The 21,697-nt window shown below is 32.9% G+C and overlaps 1 protein-coding gene across 2 annotated transcripts in view; it reads right to left on the bottom strand.

Moving 5' to 3' along the window:
* Positions 1-21,697, bottom strand: part of Ip6k (Inositol hexakisphosphate kinase) — an 81,956-nt gene that overhangs the window by 41,340 nt on the left and 18,919 nt on the right. Inside the window, exons 2-3 of one of the 2 annotated variants that reach the window (XM_070109263.1) lie at positions 16,152-16,278; positions 15,550-15,575 (exon numbers count right to left, since the gene is read on the bottom strand). The exons of the other annotated variant lie outside the window; for it this stretch is intronic. The gene's annotated coding sequence lies outside the window, so the exon portion shown is untranslated. The remainder of the gene's footprint in view (positions 1-15,549; positions 15,576-16,151; positions 16,279-21,697) is intronic. 2 annotated transcript variants of the gene reach the window in all.

Here is a 21,697-nt window from a genome sequence, read left to right on the forward strand (position 1 = left end):
TATTACCTTCAAATTAAAGGGTATATGAACATATTTTTTGGTGAAGATGAAATCATAATTTTCATTCACATATGTATGTAATGTTTGTACCGCTCGATACTTTGCCATAAAATACTCGAAACGCCCATTATTATTTTTTTTGTGGGTGGCAGACCTATACCGCTATCGTAGGGTTCACAGTTAGAATTGCCATGCCAATTTTATCAAGCGATCACTTCAATTGTTCGTAGTTATGCTTCGGTTTGCAAGAAATTTATAAACAATACTCCAATTTCACATTTGCAACCACTTTCAATTCATGTCGCAGTCTAGCTTGTGATTCATCACTGCTTATTGTTTTCTATTTACCATAATTTGTAATTCTATATGGCAAATTCGAAGAAGCAATCAATACAATATGCTGACAAATGTGTTTTGAAGATTATTAGCGCTACAACATATAAGCATATTAAAAGGTATGAAAAAAAATTTTTTTATTCTGTAATAAACAAAATAATGATCATAAAACTTTACGCGACGTCAGCATTTTAAACTTTTTAAGGAAAGATGAACAAAAAGTTAATAAGAAAGAGTGAAGTGAGGACACCGTCCATTTTATGTTTTGTTGTTGTTTTAAAAGTTCCTTTCATCGAAATTATTTACTGGAAATGCCAGACAAAAGGGGGTTTCGACAATGAGGCACTAGGGTGAGAGAGCCTTTAAAGCTATGCCAAAATTTAGTTAGTGTTTGCAGAAGTCGAAAATAATTAAAAACAGATACACATAGACAGAAACATACTTGATTATTATCGGAACATTTGCATTGTTGAAATCCGTGTACCATATTATAGATAGTCTTGCACCGGATTTCCGAATTGTAACGCAATAATGGTTTGATTTCGATTTTTTGATATTATTTGCACTGGGGTCTACACATTCAGTATATGGGGGCTTAACAATTGATGAATTGATGGATAGCTGTAACAATTTTCATGTAAAATTAACCCTATATGTACAATGTTTTATCTCTATATATTCGTTGATGCTTAGTTTGCATACTGTCAAGTGAAAAAATCAGATGAAGCAGTTTTATATGGGAGGTAGGCGTGATTGTGAATCCGCACATGTAAATTCGAAATTCTTTTGTCTACGTGTACCAAGTTTCATCAAGATATCTTAATTTTTACTCATGTTACAGCTTGCATGAATGGAAAGACGGACAAACAGTCACCCGGATTTCAATTTGTATCGTCATCCCGATCATTTACACATATATACATATACGAGGTGTGTTCAAAGGAAAAGGTGAATTTTGATTTTTCGCGGGCTGTATACATTTGATTATCGATATTTTGTTTTTGTTATAATCGGACACATATGTTTATCATGTACTTGCATTAGGAACCAATTTCGATTAGTAGTTTGTTTTTGACAACAGAAAAGGTTAGTCACGTTTTTGTGTGCTCTTAGATTTTTGACTTTTGTTTGCTAAATTTTGAGTAAAAGCAATGTTGCATTCGTATCGCTCAGGAATTGTTGAATGACATCAACAACGATCCGGGCTTGCTCAAACGAGTCATAACTGGTGACAGAACGTGGGTATATGCTTATTACGTCGAAACCAAGGCAAAATAATCCCAACGGAAGCTGCCAGATGAGCCAAGACCGAAATAGCTACACCAAGTTCGATCAAATGTGAAGGTTTTGCTTACTGTTTTATTTGATTACAATGGTGTGATGCATCTTGAGTTCCTGCCAAAAGGTCGTGCAGTTAATAAGGAATACAACAAGGAAGTTATGCAGAGTTGTGGAAAAACAAATCGTGGATTCTGCATCACGATAATGCACCAGCTCACACATCAATGCTTATTCGGGATTTTTTGATCAAGTCAGAATCGAAGAATGAGCTGATGGCTATACCGAAAAGCGCATTTCAGTAGTGCTTCGAGGATTGGAAAAATCGTTGGCACAAGTGTATTATATCCGAGAGGGAATTATTTTGAAGGAGAAAAAAAAATATATTGATGAATAAATAAGTACTTTAAAAAAAAATTCAAAATCCACCGTTCCTTTGAACACACCTCGTATACATCCTATCCATCCATATTTATCTCGATTAGTTTAAGGTGTTACGAGAGTATAACAATATTGTTTGTTTCGCTACGTTACACACATACCAAGTATTACTGTAATACACCATACCACGAACCATTTAATGGAAAGATGGTCTAGGCGCCAAAAATATAATTATAATACAAAAAAAAAAAAAAATCAGGTAATGTACATTATAACTTATGTTTTAACTAGTATGTTACATGTGTATATTTCAAAAGGAAAGCTGAGATTTGATCAATACTAGTCACGAGAATTTGTTTTTCCATAAAATATAAGTTATATCTATATTGAGCTTGTATTAGACTGTCAGATTTCTCACTGAAGTCTGACATTGAACTTGTTAAGGAGCATCAACGGTTGATACCAGTTGCAAAGTAATTAATAACTATGAATATCATTTAAAAACCGTCAATTTCTACATATTTGCATATGTAAATACATAAAGCTAACAAATCATCAAATATTTGCATATGAAAGTAGTGAAAGAGTAAAAGTTCATTTATAATTGATCGATTACTTAAGTGCTTGGCGGTGATCGTTCAATCACACTTGCGAACGTTCGATTGATCAAATGACCAAACTATTTCGTTAAATGAAACGAGTTGGAACTTGCGTTGGGTGGTTTGAGCTGAATATAAGCAGACGCGACTGAAATTCATAATTACTCGGGAAATGAAGAGCGATAAAATTGAGTTATAACTATATATTTCCCTTTATATGCTTGTTTACTGTATTAAACGATTACATAATAATTAGTTAAACATCAGCATGTTTAGAGAGGTGTGGTTCAGCAGTAAAATGAAATTTCGCTTCTTATGGCAAAATTAAGATATTAAAAGTTTGATGTTTAATTTTAAGAACTGAATTTCTTCTAATTATACTCGCCAACATCGATATATTACAAAAAGTAAAAACAAGTTGCGGCTGGCAGGGTCGTAGTGAGAAAACCGGGACTAGGGATGATTGTAAGAAACTGTTAGTGAAAAAATCTATTGTAAAAAATCTATACAATATAAAAAATTGTTGCAGTGCCCTGGAAGAATTGTACCCGATTTCCTCCTTTCTACTTCACTGGCTGCTAGTATTGCAAAAGTTAATAAAAATATATGTATATTTGTACATATATAGAAAATGCATATATTTCCAAGAAAGTCGAATTAAATACTACAAATGTAAATTATGTACTTACTTATACTAATCCCGGTTAATTGTGTAGAAATTATAAACACAAGTGAATTTTAATAGAAAAAATAATTTTAATTTTACTCAACCGACTATAAAACGTGTTCTTATCTACATTTCAATCACTTAGTCGTGCATATGGTGAAATTTAAAAGTAAATGTCAATTAAGCACATATACCGAAATACAGGGTTTTCCAATAAGAGTGTTATGAACTTTTTTTCAAAAAAAAAACAAAAACACTAATTGTTAAGGAACTTCGAATGTTTTTTATTTAATGTGAAGTACAATCGATACAAAGTTCTGAATATAACATCATTAAAATGACTTCCACGACTGCTTTTGTAGAATCGAATTCGATGAACCCAATTTTCGAGTACTTTTTCCACCAAATTAAGTCGTATGTCATGAATAGCACGTACAATATTGACTTCTTAAGCTTGAAGAGAGCCTGGTATATTGCTAAAGACCAATGACTTCAAATAATCCCACAAGCAGTAGTCTAATGGTGTTAAATCACAATTACTTGGAGGCCATTCAATGTCACAATTTCTTAAAATTAGCGAATCTCCAAACTTTTCTCGCAATAATTCGGTTGTTGCACGTGCTGTGTGGCACGTAGCCCCGTCTTGTTGGAACCAGATGTTGTCAAGATCAACTTCTTCCAATTGCGGCCATTGAAAGTTGGTTACCATCGATCTATACCGCTCTCCATTAACAGTAACGGTGTCACCAGCTTCATTTCGAAAGATGTACGGACCGATGACTAAACACCACACATTTTTTTCGCACTAGAAACGACAGTTTATTTACCGCACCACTCAGTTGAAAGTGAGCCTCATCGGAGAAATTGATTTTCTTAAAAAAATCGTTATAGTTTTCAAGTTGTTCCAAAGCAAAATCAGCAAATGCACGACGTTTACAGTGGTCCAATGGCTTCAGTTCTTAAGTGAGAACAATTAACAATATTACAAATTATGTCATATTAAAAATGGCCGAAACGACACTTAGAAATGATATCATCCCTATTGGAAAACCCGATAGTACCTGAAATTGTGGTTATTCCTAGGAAAATGTAACAACCCCATAGAATAAGAGGATTGAGAGTATTCCAAAATTCAAGTATCTTCTTATTTATAGATCGCTAACATATGTCTATCGCTTTTTCCGCATCCAAAATGCGAATGAAGGCTTCAGCAATTAGTAGCCGTGCACTGGCGAGACCTGTACGGATGGAATTCAAACAGAACTTAGATTCAAAACTCACCTAGAGTTTTCTTAGGGATATGATTGAAGATAACAGGCGAATAAATCTGCCTAATACAGGTGATTAAGAAGTAATACATTACAAGATTGATGTGACTTCAACAATGTACATATTTATATCGACGATAGATTTATATGTCTATATATAACTCATCCGTTTAGATACTAAATTTCTCAATCTAATGAATACAATTCATTTACAGTCCATCTCTTTGAAGCCGTAAGATTTTCTTGACTATAACAAAGCTTCCATAGGAAGGCTTTCCTTGTTTCAACTATTTTATTAATTAAAAATAGAGCTTGATTAGAAATAAGTCAATAAAATAACTGTTCTGGAATTTATAGTATTTCGGCGTCTAGCCTTTGTAAAAATTCGGGTTAAACCGTTTTTAATTAGCTGCTCAATTTATTTTTGCGGAGTTCTAGAAAATATTTAAATTGTATTTATGCATTTATTTTATTCGGAGCTTGAAATCTTGATAGATACAAAAACATATAAGATGCGTAATATAAGGTCATTAAGGTCAGGAAACAAAACCACAAGCTCAATTGGAACGAAAGATTATCAAACATATTTGAACTACAAGAAAAAAGCCGGTAGTATTTAATAAAATATACCCTAAGTTTTGACGTTAAGACGAAGTTTGTACATATATATACATAAATGATCAGCATGATGAGCTGAGTTGATTTAACCATGTTCGTCTGTCTGTCTGTATATACGCGAACTAGTCCCTCAGTTTTAAGCTATCGATCTGAAAATTTGCACCTGTCCTTTCCTCACTAAGAAGCTGCTCATTTGTTGGATGACAAACTGAACAATCAGAATCAAGTGCTTGTATTGAAAACCTTTTTATTTGACGAGGAATCATCACTAAATTTGGCATGGGATATTTTCCAGGGCAATAATGTAATTTTCGAAGAAATTGTTTAGATCGGATCACTATAGCATATACACTGAACGCTCGGAGTAAAGTGCTTGCATGGAAAATTTTTTTTATGGTGTCGAGGTATCTTCACGAAATTTGGCATGGATTATTGTTTAAATCAACAATGAAATCTCCGAAGAAATTCAGATCAGATTACTATAGCATACAGCTGTCATACTAACTGAATGATCGGAATCAAGTGCTTGTCTGGAAAATTCTTTCATTTGACGAAGTATCTTCACGAAATTAGATCGGTATCAAGTTCTTGTAAGGAACCTTTGTATTTGTGAAGGGTATTATAGCTTCGGTACAACCGAAGTTAACGTTTTTTCTGTTTTTTTGTTTTGAATTAGCAAACTCTGAATGGGCGACCTTACTGCTTTGTCCATAACAGTAAATAAACGCGGCGTAAGCAAAGTAAATTGTTAGCTAACACATCCAGGCAATTTGATGCGCTCCACATAAGTAATCAAAATCCGGGACAAAATGTTAGCAGATGTTGCTATTGGCAGCAGGTACACTCGCAGTAGAGTTGCTGCTGCGTCGAACTGCGTCACTAGAATCTTAATAAAAAATTCGTACACATGCTCTAATAAATGTTTGCGGTGTCAAAAACGTCACACAGCTAAAAGGACTTAACCCGGACTAAAAGGCACCGGCCCAGTATGTACGTGCGAAGCGGCTTTTGCACAGAGCTCAGCCAGTTAGTTGGAAGTTGTGTGGTTTCATATGTTTGCGGTGAATGAAAGACCATTATGAATTTGCTCAGCCATGCAAAAACAACTACAAATATATTAGGAATGAAAGTACACAATTGCCAGCAATTTTTTTTTTAAGATGTGTGTACTCACTTAAATACAACCACTGGTTACTACAGATGCCACTGCCTATGTGGGCGAGTGTTGGGTTCGAATATTGTAGCTTTTTCTTTCATTGTTAGCAGCTATCAGGCAGCACACATGTTATAGCTTTGGGCGTCATTCTTTCAATAGTTACAATACTCGTATACCATACTTATGTGGATATGTAAGAACTAGAAGTAATGTTGAATGAAATAGAATAGCCGCGTGGTACAAGAAGTCAAAAGGCATGTCGGCATATTAGAAATTGCTAGCATGCTTTCATTTCAATTCGACACAAACAACGTCGATATGACAATTGTAAAAAGCTTTGGATATCCTAAAGGCAATTTTCTGCCTTCGTGTTTCTCTGGAAAATGCTTTATTATACGAGTATGTCTTTGCATTCACATTAAAAACAAAATTCATACAAAAGTAAATTCATTGAAAAATTCCTCTACAACTCAAGACACCCACATATAAATTATATTATATTTAAATAGATACACATGTGTATATATAATATACTCAATACCATATACGAAATGAATTATGTCTATAAAAAAATTCAAAAATAAACAAAATAGTTAACTTCGGCTGCACCGAAATTATAATTCCCTTCACAGGTGAATTTCTTATAGCACAAAAAGGCATGCAAAGAAAAATTCACATCAAATATACAGGTTTTCCATACAAGAACTTGATTTTAATAGTTCAGTTTATATGGAAGTTATAAGCTAAAGTGGTTCGATATCGGCGGTTCCGACGTTTGCAAAATTTCAGATCGATATTTCAAAAGCTAAGGAGCTAGTTCGCATGTATACAGAAAAATGGACAGAGAGATGGATATGGCTAAATCGACTCAGCTCGTCATGAAAATGATTTATATATATATGTATGTATTTTAAAGGGTCTCGCGAGTTCAGGGTATAAAAAATGGAATTCAACGACGTGTCTTATTGATTTACGTCCAAATCTGATTGTTGCCACCAATACGAAACAATTTTAATTTTGTCATACTTTCAGCCAAGTGCAATTTTACGACTTTAAATAAGGTTAAAACTGCACGCGAAGTCATACGGATTGTGATAGTTAAATAAGAACAATTCGAAATGTAAAAGGTGTCTCAATAAGTGCTTATTTCCTAATAAAGGTAAACTTGCATGTGATTGATATTCCGGCACAAGATAATTATTTTAAAGTGCTTAGAACGAATTGGCATGATTTAAACAATATAGAACCATAGGACACATTCCACATTTAAATATAATATAAATATAATTATACATAAACATTACCACTTATACGCTCACTCAACCTCTCTCTTTCTCATTAGCTGTGACAGACTAGCGCACTTTCCATTTCTCTTCACAGTAAAAATGTAAGTATTCATATGGGTGAACTTCAATATTTTAGTGTTTACCCCTGTACTACGCCTAAGCCTTTGCTAGATAATCACGTTCTGATCTCGCAGTAAGTACATCCTTATACTTATATGCAAACTTCTTTGAATAGTTGTGATATCTCGATAATAACCTTTTTCGTATTACTACTTACAGAAAATTTTTCCTACAAACTGGTCACCAATTCACCTTACCTAGATATCCTTAATAATATTCCTATGTGGGTGCTTAGCCCATCTTCGAGTACTCGTATAAGTCTAAATATCTGATATAATGCTATCAACGGAGTTGATCACTCTTATATTAACTAAAAATCTTGGAAATAGAGGCGTATTGTTGAGAAACCCTTTAGTAAGTTAGTGTGAATGAATTTACACTTATGAAGTGGTTACTACTACCCCATGGTGCATTGCCAGTTTATTTTAAAAATTTATATAATGACGCACGTTGTTTCGACAAAACGTTAATGGGAACTCAGTATTTAAATAAGGAAAATCCTTTATCGATTTCCTTCGCGAAAAAAAAATATATACGAGTAAGTAATAGTGTCACAAGTTGGCGTGTTGAAATGTCGCAAGTTTTTACTACTAACACCTAGAGTACAACTCACAGCCAAATAAATATACAGGCAGACGTAAAGAGCATTGCCACAGCAGGATTTTTGATATACCACAAAGCGTTTGGGCAATGAATTATTGAGAAGTATTTGTGACAATGCAGGTAGTTTTATAAATGACAGGTCTTATGCAATTGATATCGGCTAAACACGACAAATATTCATGAATTTTCTGCCATGTATTAGCAGTTGAACTTGTCACAGTGTTATTGGATGGTGTATGATAAGCTCGGTGGGTATTTGAGTTAAAGTCGGCGCCCCTCATGGCATCAAAACTAATGCACCAATTCTTTTAAAATTTACACTATTTTTGTACATAATTGAAATTTTCTAAAAAAAATTTATTTTACGAGTACAATAACAAATTAAACGATTTTTTCGGTAAAAATCGAGTTTTTTCTTCAAAGTGTTATAAAAAATGGATAATTGGAGTTTCGAAAACCCTTACGACGTTATCTGGGGAAAACTATTATCGAGCGAAGGAACCTTGAACCGTTATTGTTTTCGGATGATCCAGCATCAAGTTATGAGGGCACTTCCGAGACACGCTTGACTATTTACTGCTATTTCAGTATTTTTAAATATTTCTACATTACAATTTTATGCAACATTTTCCGAATGTCGTACTTTAATGTGCCATTTGTTTCATTAAAGGAATTTTAACAGTGTCCCTGTAACCCCTCACCCCTTTAATGAAGAGTAATCATAGTTTCTTGAATACCCAGCCGTAATTTTTTTATTTGTATGTATGGCTATCATCCCATTTTATAGTAAACAGAAATGTCAAAATCAGGCAACTAGTCAGTCGCCAAATTTCTTTAACATTTTTATTTTGGTTTTGGTTTTTTTTATATTTAATGTACTTACTCTCTCTATTTATATAAAAACATTCATAACATTTGAGCTTTAATTGCAGTAAGTCCACAAATTGTAGAAATATAAAAGAAAAATTCTCAATCATTTTGCTCTGAATATGTTAGAACTAAAAGAACTACACGCTCCAACTCCGAGCCACTGCCAAGGTTTTTATAAACGTAGATGCAAAATGGGCAAATAATAATAAAAAAAACAAAAACACATAAACCAATACAAAAGTGCAAGTATGCCTGTGAACTGCCAACGAACGTCAAGTTGTTACTCATACCGCCCGTAGAACCCATAGAGAGTACTATGCTTCTGCTCTATGCAAATATATTGTTTAGCAGAGAGAAGATGAAAATAGAATTTGGAATAAAAACTAAGAAAAGTTCTGCACTAACAATGTAAAAGGCTTTAGTGATTTAATGAAATGCAGTCGGGCTTATGCATACCATACATTCATACATACTCTCATACATACATACAGGTTGGTTGAAAAATTTCTGCGCGCTCGTAATGAAAAAATACTGTTTTTGGTATGAAATATATTTTTTTATTCAATATATCTCCCTTAACTTCAATACACTTATTTCAATGATACTCCAACAATTTTATGCCATCCCTATAATGACTTTCCGGAAGCTCTGCCTTCATTCGACGAAAAATGCTTTCCACGAAGGAATTGTTTCAAGTTTCTGAAGAAGTACTAGTCGCTGGGAGACAAATCTGCTGAGCAGGTGCATTGATCGTTGTGACTTCACCTGCTTTGGAGCTGAACAACCAGCTTCAGTCCACTGTTAACGTTCTTGTTTCAATTTAGAATCTTGGTGGTAGATTAAAGTCTCATCCATAGTTATAAAACGACCCAAGAATTCGCTCCAAATTATGTAGAGAAATTTGTTTTCCTAGATCGAAATTTTTGTTGAATTGTTAACGTGTGCGGCCAAAAACCTTTTTTATATATAATTCCCCATTTAAAATATGAAGTACTCGTTCGTTTAAGATGTTTACGGCATAAGCAATTTCACGCTTGGCAAAACTTGGATCTTCACTAACAATATTATGAACTTGCTCAATGCTTTCTGGTGTGGTTGTGGATTTTGGTCGTCCTCCACGTGGATTTTCTTCAAGCCTAGTACGACCACATTGAAATTTACTAGCCTGAAATTTAACGAGGTGTTTTGAAGGTCCTTATACACATCTAACAATTGTTCATAAGTTTCGTTTGCTTTTCAAAATAAAGAATCTCATCATGGCGCGATATTAATTTCCATATTAATAAAAAAAATCTGGCACGCTAACTACAGAAAAAAAAGTTAATTGACAGAATGACTTGTAACTTTGCATGTGTTCTCCCGACAGATATACCAACTTGAGAAAAAAATTGGAGTTAGTAGTGCTATTTCTTGGTGAGAGCAGTTGGTTTTTAACCAACCTATACATTGTATGCACAAAATCTCCATGGTTCTATGTCATTAAAATGTAAAATTATGTAAGTTGTATTAAACGTGCTTACATTGCTGCTATGCATTGTGCTTGTAGCGGTAGTTTTATGTAAAGCATTGTAGCCTTTGGGAGAAAACATGAAAAGGCATTTGTAAAGCAGTCTGATTGTAAGAAACAGCTTCAATTGAGATGTAGTAATATGTGAGAGTTTTTGTTTTATAGAATAATAGTTATTTTGGTAGATGTGAGCTTTTACAGGAATTAGAGCGTAAGAACGTTTAAACAAAATAGTCGACAAACGCTCACATACGTCTTTTCAACAAAAATTACATTTGATATTACTTAGTCCATGGTGAGATCATGTATTCCTAAACGACTTTATACTATAAGAGAGAGTCTTAGGAACAAAGAATTTTTTGGATAATTTTTGCAAATTTTTAACACTGAATATAATTTTTAAGGCAGATCGGTCTGAAGAATACCCAATTTTCGGATCTTTATTGAGATGTTATGACTTTTTCGATTTTGTGGGGAAATAATTCAAGCTTGAAAATACCATCTTATATGTAAGTAATTTTTATGAAAATACCACACAAGCAAGACTATCAACAACTTCTATGAAAAAATGTACCTTTTTGGCCTTAAGATCTTTACATATATGTCGTTTAATAATTGTTACCAGTTCAATATTTTAATATCGTTTTTAAGAAGGCTCACTCTTAATTTGTTTTTTACATTTTCTCTTCAATTAGTGTTTCTTTATTTTTTATATTTATAGGTATGTTCTTATGACGTGTTATAACGGGATATACAGATAAGATCCGAAGGGAAAAATCTTTGTAGTTTATAGTATTTTCAATATTCGTCCATGAAAAATTATTTGTAATGCTTCCACAAAGCATACATTTAAGAAAACATACGAGGTGTATTCAAAGAAAAGGGTGAATTTTGAATTTTTTTGAAAAGTACTTTTTATTTTAATTCATCAATAACTATTTTGTTCTCTTCAAAGTAATCGCCCTCGGATATAATACACTTGTGCCAACGCTTTTTACAATCGTCGAAGCACTTTTGAAATGCGTATGACCATCAGCTCTTTCTTCGATCCTGACTTGATCTCATTAATTGGAGCATAACGCTTTCCTTTCATTGGTTTCTTCAGTTTTGGGAATAGGAAAAAGTCGCAGGAAGCCAAATTTGGTGAATACGGTGGTTGAGGCATAATTACGGTTTTGTTTTTAGCCAAAAATTTACGAATAGGCGACATTGCTTTTGCTCAAAATTTAGCAATTTTAGAACAAACTTCACTGCTATCCATTTCATGCCCAAAACATTCGAGAAAATTTTATGGCATGTGCCGATTGATATGCCTACATCCTCTGCAACTTGACGTGGTCGCTCTTCGAGGAAGTTCATCGTCTTCAACAGCTTCTGTGAAGCGCTTGCGCCACTTATAAACACTTTTTTGAGACAAAGTGGACTTACCGAATGCCACAGTCAACATTTCAAGTACCTTGGAGCACTTTATTCCATTTTTAACGTAAAATTTAAGGCATTTCTTTCAAAAGTCAAAAATCGAAGAGCACTCAAAAACTTGACTAATCTTTTCTGTTGTCAAAAACAAACTACTTATCGAAATTGGCTCCTAATGCGAAAAATCAAAATTTACCTTTTCCTTTGAACAAACCTCCTACGTTTCTAGCAGAATTCATAACAAAATCTGAGCCACTACTGAAACGAAAAACAACAAGTCGCAAGTGAACCACACATTGATAGGCTCCGTAATGAAATATTAAATACGACTGAATATGTTTACAATGCTTTCACTTCCAAAATTACCAAAACCAATCTACAACCTTTGGCATTGATATAAAAAAGTTAATTAATAAACAAAAAAAAACACTTTATGCTAGGAACCCCGACGTCACAATTTGTGCTTGAAATTGTATTTAATTCTTTTTTATATTGCAATATTTATTGTTTTAAAATTCACGCATCAAAAACGTGAACGCGTGCCAAAGAAAGCCTATGAAGCGGAAAAGATTTCGGAAATTTTTGCAAATATTAAAAATAATACAATGCTTTTGTTATTAATTGGGTATATAATATAATTTTACAAATTCAATAACGAAAAATGTTTGTAAACAAACATTTATTTAATGATTGAAAAATTTATTCACCATTTTTTTAATGCTAAAGATGTCGGTCGAATAATATTTATGTATTTTATGGGTCTGAATACGGATTAGAAATCGAATATCGCCGCGCGATTGGTATGTGGAATATGCAAAAATATAATATCGGTGCATACTTTTAAATGGAATGTGAATTTTTGTAATGTTTTGATTTTGTGTGAGCAGACTGTTTACAAGGTTGTTGTTGTTACGATTCAAATTTGCTTAAATTCAAATTAATTCGAATGCTAAAATTTACTATAAAATTATGTTGAAAGCACTGAATGTATAACAAGGTATATATGTATGTAGTTATGTATCAAAATAGTATAATATGGGGTTGCCAACTTCTTCTATTTTTAATGCACAAAAAAATACATTTTATGTTATTTACGAGCCGAAATCAAGTCAAACTATATATTGCTTATTTCTTTCAATATTTTTTTATAATTTTTTTAACCAAGAATTCTCAAGTTTGCATACCTCACCACCTGTCAGTGTATGTCAATCCTTCGTTAATTTATTAACAATTTATGGGATTTGTAAGCAATAATGTAGATCATATACTTTTGCACTTATATATAATATAAATTTCATTATTTATAAATCGCATAAAATATGCTAATTAACATTTCCGTTCTGAAAATGCTGAATCTATAGTGCTTGGCAGGCTGCTGCTGTCTATCGCTAAGTTCGCGGGGTTGCTTAAAATTCTGTCATTTTCTCAACATCTTGCCCTTACTGCTATATATCTTCATATATGCATATTTTACTAAACGAATTCGTGCTCTTAGATATTTCACTTTCGAAATACTATTTGACAGGTGTTTATTTTCGCTAATTTCAAGATACGCATAGCAGTATATCATTATTAAATTGTGTTTTTCTTTCTTTCCTTTGATTTGCGTAATTATTTCGCACTGTTCCTGACTAGGTTGATGACGGTCAGCTCCAGCTGCGTTTGTTTTTAAAACTTCATGAGATAGAATTCCAGATACATACAATCTAATATTGAATAAAAGGTTTTATAACAGTATTTTGTAATTTAGATAATTAATTAGAGTATTTTGATTATTATTTACAAATCCTTACATGATAATATTTAACTTGTAACAATTACAAACACGGTAACGGCAAAGTCAACTGGGGACATTGGACCAAACATCATCAAATAATAATAAAATATTAAAAATATATACAGCAGCCACGTTTTTTACTTCATTCCAGGGTGTATAACATTTTTAGGTCAAGCTCATATGACAGCTGTTATAAGGGGTTGAAGTCGGATCTTCGAAAAAAAAATTCCATATTTCCGAAAATACTGGCTTAATTTTTGAATATTTGATTTCGTCATTGAGTCGAAAGAAGAAATGAAAAAATTTAAATTATTTTGGCGCTGGATATCTGGAGAAGTACAAAGAAGCAATCGTTTGGAATTGCTACATTTTCTCTTGAGAACCCTTTCTCTTGAACTAACTACGGTAACTCCATATATGTTTGTATGTATAACAACAGTTTTTTAACACCGAGTTATATATTTATTTCTTTAAGCGTTTTAACTTATATTATATATATCTATATAATATATATGGTATATACATTTACATATACTAGAGTGGGTAAAAAAAACGAATATTCTTTTTACTTGGTCTCAGAAAAATAGGTTCTTAGACACCTCTAAGAAATGCTTTCCATGAGCTCTTAATTGTTAAGGAAAGGTCCTCCGCCTTAAAACTTTCGTTGTAGATTTACGTCAGTACCTGCCGGCGACGGCCTTACCTCACGGTGTTCTAAAACACAACGTATCAATACAATGCGTTGATAAGCGCCCCAAACAATACGAGCTTTTTGCAAGTATTTATTTGGATACCAGTGGCAGTGTGTCTGGGTCCATACTACCACCTTGGTGTGATTCGAGGCCGACCTAAAACCTCTTCCGTTTTCGGGTACGGCACCCAGTTGCTTGTGCAACTTTTTTTTCGAACTGAAAATTCAGTTCTTCCAGCATTTAGGTTTAAACCACAGCCACCACGATACTCCCCAAAGGGCCGAACCCAATGAGCAGATTGAACAGAAGTCCAAGGGCTTTCTGCTCCCCGTGGTACCGGAAAGTCTCCGGTCAGACTGCGTAGCCTAAACTACTGCCAGTTGAGCTCCCCATTACTCAAATGACTGGTGACATTTGTCGCTTGAACTTCAAATGTCTTTTTATTCGCTTTTTTCATTAAAGTGTTTCTAATATCAGTTCAAGCTGAGTATTATAGCACTATTCCTCAACATACTATGCTGATATTACTGAGCAAGGTATATAATAACAGTCATAGTGCATATTGGCTTTTAGTGGCCTTTTACGACAGGCATGCCTTGCCGCGGGCATATTCTATCCCCTGCCCGCAGGGGTCCTCCGCCTTACAGTATATACCGGGTCTAAAAACCTATTTTTTATCCTATAAGGTAGTTCTAATTTTTCACCTTTCCTGGATTTTTTGAATGGACATCGCCTCTTCCTAGCCCTGTGCTTTTTTGATCTTAGTAATATTGTAATAATGAAATTGGACCTTGATTTTAGGTTCCGAGCTTTAAAAAAATGACTGAAGCGAAGCGAGCATTGGCAGTGAGACATTTAGAAACCATGATGTCAAGCGATCAAGTTTCATGATAATTAAAGCTATGGTGATTTTGCAATATTAATTAATTTTTTTGGGTGTACACCCTGTGTATGTCTAATATTGTAAATACTAACCAAAGAAATATCCAATAAGCACATACCTGCAAAGATTGAAAAAATAATTATTAATAATTTTATTTTAATTAAGAAATATCAAAAATTAGTGGATATATTATTATAATAGAAATATTTAGATGGAGCAACATTTATAAAAATAAAAAATGTTTATAAGCCAGAAATTGATGTATACTTTAAAAATATTTTACAGGAACTGGTCTAAAGTGTTGGAAATATCTATTAGATATCCTTTTTTTACCGTTTATCAGCTTTAATGAGATTTATATTGAAATTCACTGAACAATTCTTTCCCAATAAAGGCAAAACTAATAATTTATTATATACACATTTATTTGTAACAAGCCCGCAGACGGTCGATTGTTCAAATACATTTATATATTTATATATAAATATATATATTATATATAAATATATAAATATATATATTATATATATATATAATACATAGGTACATACTTTGAATATTATCATAGTAATCACCTGCTGACTTAAGTAATCTTATCAACATTAGTGGCGACAAATCAAAACTTTTCTGCGAATAATTTCACGAAGTTTTGCTTTAGCGTACAACGTAATTAAATACATACAAATGTACTTACTAGATGCGAGTTGTAAATAATAATCGGAAGTTGGTTGAAATGCGTTGGTACCTTCACTGAATGTTGTTGAAATTACGTTCGAAATTTATTAATGGTTTATTGCGCATTATGTGAGTTACAGGAAAATCTGCAGTAGAAGAACAATACTAATAAAGAGACGGGGTTTGGTATTCAAAAGCAATGTTTGGATATATAACAAAGCATAAGATTTATAATAACTTTTGATAGAAGTATTCTTTAAGTCGCCATTTTCCTTATTGCTGTTTACTATCTCTATTCTATTTGATTACGCCATTCTATTGCATTTACACCAGTTGCTTATTTGATTCATTGGTCCTGACGGTCTAGCGATGGAAACGGTCTTGAGTTTCAATATATCTAAACAGGAAGAGATTTGCATTTGCAGTGAATCCTCCACATACATACTTATGTACCAAATGAATAACTTAAAAAAAGTTAGTATTTAATAAATCGCATATTCCTACGATAGACACTAAAAATATGTATATACAAGTATATAGATTCTACAATATATTATGCCGTACATAATCTGAACTATGGTTCATCGAGTTTCATGCTTATATATGTATTTATATAGAATATATTTTTATATAAAATGGTATACATGTATTTATATAAAAAAAATTCTATTTTTCAGACTTATAAAGTTTAGCCGTTAATCAGTTTATTTTTAAACACTATTTTATTCCAACTACAATTTTCAAATTGACTGCAGTTGTATCTCAAAGGCAAATCATCCCGCTTTGATTTTTCTGTTTATTTTGTAAGTATATGTTTTTCTGTAGAATGATTTTCTAGTTTTTGGATCTTATGAAAAATGTAATCTTGTAATCAATTATAGGCCATTGGATAGGCAATACTTTACAGATAAATAACTGTTTCGATCGCTAAAGAATATTTTTGTTTTTATAATTTTTGGTGTATATTTATTAAGTATGCATAAATATATCCTAAAAATTGTACAATCTGCCATAGATATCTGTAAAAAAATTATTCCAAAAATCCCCTTTTTTTGGCAGTCACACTACTTGTGCGCCTTAAACATAAAAAGTGTAATATAAATTAGTTATGTAGATGTGAAGGAAAGAAGCGCTAACCGAGTGAAAATGACAATTATTCATTTATTACATCACGACGTTATGTGTTTTTTCTGTCAAATGCATTGCAAATAAGGTAAAGGGCAGAAACTGATTATGTTGTAGCAAAACCTAAAATACAAAAAATATACATTTAACGCATTCTTATCTAACATTCGTACTAATCCTTAGTTGATAAAAAAAATACGCAAATATACTTATATAAGAATATAACACTAAATAAGTACAGAAGTGTCGTTTTCCTCAAGTATCATTAATCGATATGAACAAAGCATACTTTTTCTGTGTAGCAAAAAAGTTGGTGAAACACGTGGCAACTAATGGAATTTTATTGCCAAAACGTAACTCCCCCAATTGCCATGCCAAAATGTTGTTAAACTTGCAAATAGGCTATTAGAGAAGGAACAAACGTGTGGAAGAGACGAGTAAGAAATAGAAATATAGAAACAACACGCAGGTACTCAGTGAGCAGACAAATCGGAGAAATTTCAATAATTTAATGGTGATATATAGTAATCAACGTCTGGCGACGGCACGCGCAAAACAAAACCAAACAGTTTATCTGAGAGCACTTAGTGAGGAAGTCTTTTCAAGGTTTATGTGGTTTTTCGTCATTTGAGTAGATGTGCTAGCAAATAAACTATAATAATATTAGAATAGTTTGTTAATATACCCATACATATTTTCATTGCTTGTAGGAAAGCAGAGTTTAGTGAAAAAGCATGGTAACAGATGCAAAAGTACACAGAAAGCCATATGGCATGTACATATGAACGTATGTATGTAGCTCACAGAACGAAAAATAATCATAACAATTAAGGAAAGGCTAAGTTCGGGTGTACCGAACATTTAATGCTTTTGCAATTTGCAAGGAACGAAACCGGCTAAATACTTACCTTCAGGTGTTGGCAAAACTATTTATTAAAAAATGTAGCGAAAACGTTTAAATTCATTGTTCGACGAAATCGTGAATGGGTTACAATCAAATTTGGCATTTTATTATCATATTTTGAAGGTCATAGACATACTTAGTTTTATTACTATATTTTACTTCCCGTCAGCGAAAATTATATTAAAATCATCCTCAGATGAGATATACGTACATATGTGATGTAAACTCAATCGAAGAGGCTAAACTTAATATATCATTATAAGAGGGATGATATAGTTTTATAACTTTTAGAAAAACATGTTAACTTAATTTTATTAAAATAACACACATTTTGAACAGCCTAAACTGTTTAAAGTCAGGTGGAAAGTCGGAAACTATTATATAGGATCTACCATTTTGGGGGCAGAGAAATGGAATGGTTGATTGCATTAACTTTTGACATAATTCAGGTATACTTGAGATCTTATTTTCAAGAAATGTTATAAATATAAATATATATATAGAGTTAAGTTAGCCAGATGTTTCAAATCATGTATGTCCATTATATTGGGGGTTAAGGCAAGTTTTCGTCCGATTTTATCCGTTTTAGACACAAAGATACACTGTTATTAGTACAATACGCTTCCTCAATTTCATTAAAATAACTCCCACATTGACCGATATAGGCGGTATAAATTCTACTGGAAGTTCGAAAATCTTTATGTCAGGTATGTATAGGTATATTCCAACCCATTTTTGACACAATGGCAAATTATTATCAAAACATCCCTTTCCCCGAATTTCAAGTTTCATAGTGGGACTGACATTTTCGGTAAAAAGTGAGCTATACGCAGTGGGGTCCACATATTCTGTATGTGGGAGCTTGAATAGTTATGGTCCGATTTTTAAACTCGAAGTAGCATTTCTCAAAGGCACTATTTGTGCAAAGTACCATCCCGATATATGCGATATAAACAATCAGAGGGAATTTAAAATTCTGCTATATGGAATATGGAAAGTAGGCGTGATGGTAGTCTGATTGCGCCAACAATGTAGCATAGGATCATCAGGATAATGTTATGTACCAAATTTGGTTGAAATTGGTCGAGTAAGTCCTGAGATATGTGATTTCGCCTACATGTGGGCGGTGCCCCGTTGATCGTCCAATTTTGACCCCGGCTCCTAAAAAGCCCTCATGTATTATCCTGGGTGTAAAATTTAGTCTGGCGCATTTAGTTATTGACTTATCGCGCTTTTAATAGTTTTGAGCAAAACCGTTATATGTGGAGAGGTCGGGTTTATAATCCGATTTCATCCATTTTCACACTGTCGGTAGCTGTTCTTATGGGAATTGTCGAATTAGGTTATTGCAGCTATAGTGGTTAAAGAGATACGTACATGAAACTGCATTTTGTCAAAATTTTTAGCCCACAGGTGCCCCTTGCTACTGCAGTTCCCCGTACCAAATTACAGGTTTATATCATAATTTAGTGCGGCCTCCAACAATGGTAGTAATATGAGTTGTAAATATGAAGGAGCGCAAAATTACATTCAACGTAGAAGTATGTAGTTCCTATGCTCACATGCTGAATTTGGCTGGAGTCGACTCAACTGAATGCTGTCCACGAGCAATAACTTTTTTTGGTGACGTTCAAAATTGTTTCAATATTTTCAGTAGCAGCCTACAACGTTAGGAAATTCTGAAATCCAAAATACCCAATTCAATACAATACAAGGTGGTCTGCCAGAGTCGTGGCCGTCAAGCCACGAAAACCCTTCCGGAATTGATAAACGCTTTGAAACAATATACAACACTCAACCTTACGCAGAAACTCTTCGGGACGTTGATGGAGAGGCGATGATACCCACGTCGTACTTGACAGCGTTATCTGTGGCATGAAGAGAATATTCGCTGCAATGAGTTATATAAACGAAATATTATCATTTCTATGACAGTTCTATGATATGAAAGAATATGAACTCAGCGCAGTTACAAAAAAGTATTCCGTTGTTGTATTTGATAATTTATTGAATGCCATCAATGCTCGAAAATTAGGAAGATTTTTCTCAAATATTTGCTTCGCTTTGAGAATATTTTGCAGTTTACTCGTTTCTGTTTCAAGTGGTGAACGTTCGTTTGAAACATGTTCAAAAACTAAATCATGATAGTCAACAGATTTCAAAAGAACCGTGTTTTCGTTAATTATAACGATAAATAAATGTTTTAATGAGATGTTTCTGACTTCTTATTGAATGTCAAGCCTTGCTATCCATATATTCATATATTCCGATATAATCTGAAAAAATATTTTGACTAAAAGTCTATGTATGAACTGATTTATATTATACATTATTGATTTTAAAAATTGTACAAAACAAATTTGTTCCACGCAACATCAACAAGAAAAAAAATTTAATACAGATCAGCATAAAACACTATGTCATATATGACTTATTCTTCAAAAACATTGAAGTAGTAGGTGAAAAGATAGTTAATAATATCTACAAAGTATTAGAAACTTTTCTGTAGAGTGGGGCTCCCAGCTTTTTACTAATGAGTTTTCTCTTGGCGGCCCTGACACTGATGCTGAGATTTAAATTCCACGTAAGTTATTCGAAAGTTGGACAAAAGGGTATCGTACTTATTGTTCTTATTCTTGCACTCCCTCTCTTCTCTCTTTATCTATTTGTAAAGCTTTCATTTGTTTCACATGGTTTAATATATATTTTATTCTTTATGGGGTTATACCCATTCCAATATAAGTAACTTTAATGTGAAGGCTCGATTATCTTTATTTGTTTTTAGTGTTATGTAAACTATGAATAAATATACATATGTACATATATCTAACTTTTTTTTTGGTAAAGTACAAACAGAGACGGGATTTGTTTGAATTTAAATGAAAGATATACTTTGTGACACATTTTATCACGATGAACTTGAGACATTGCTCAACTCATTTTCAGTTCTTTTATAATTAGGGAAAATACACATACATAACTATTACTGTACATATGCGTTTTTTAATACTTTTCTAAGTTGTATGCAACCGCTTACCTAATCTTCCCTATATCGTTTTGAGAGAGCTTATTTATCAATATTATGAGTACGCTAGACTAGTGTGTCAATTGACAAATCGAGATCACGATCTTAATATTTGTAAACAACAGATTTATCTACAAATGTTGCTGACTATGAAGTTAACATATGGACATAAAAAACGTGACCAAATAAATATTCCAACATCTAACAATAAACAAAAAAAAAGATTTTTAAGATAAGTAAAATAAAATGTGCATATTCGGCAAAAATGTTTTGTGCAAATATGTTAAATAGCGCGTCGTGCGTAGTAGAGAAGTCAGAAAATAGCTCAGAAAGGAAGAAAAAATGTACGATGAAAAATAAAAAAATCAAAGTATATGGGGAAAAGTGTAAAATGTTGTGAGTTCGGCTCTTTTTCCTATGTATAAGGGCGATTTTCGCACTATAAAATATATTTTTATTTCAAACTTTTTTTTTTAATATAAAATTCCCATAATTGACCTGTAATTAGCTC

Source organism: Bactrocera oleae, chromosome 4 (genome assembly GCF_042242935.1).
Source record: "Bactrocera oleae isolate idBacOlea1 chromosome 4, idBacOlea1, whole genome shotgun sequence".
In the NCBI taxonomy this organism is placed as follows: domain Eukaryota; kingdom Metazoa; phylum Arthropoda; class Insecta; order Diptera; family Tephritidae; genus Bactrocera; species Bactrocera oleae.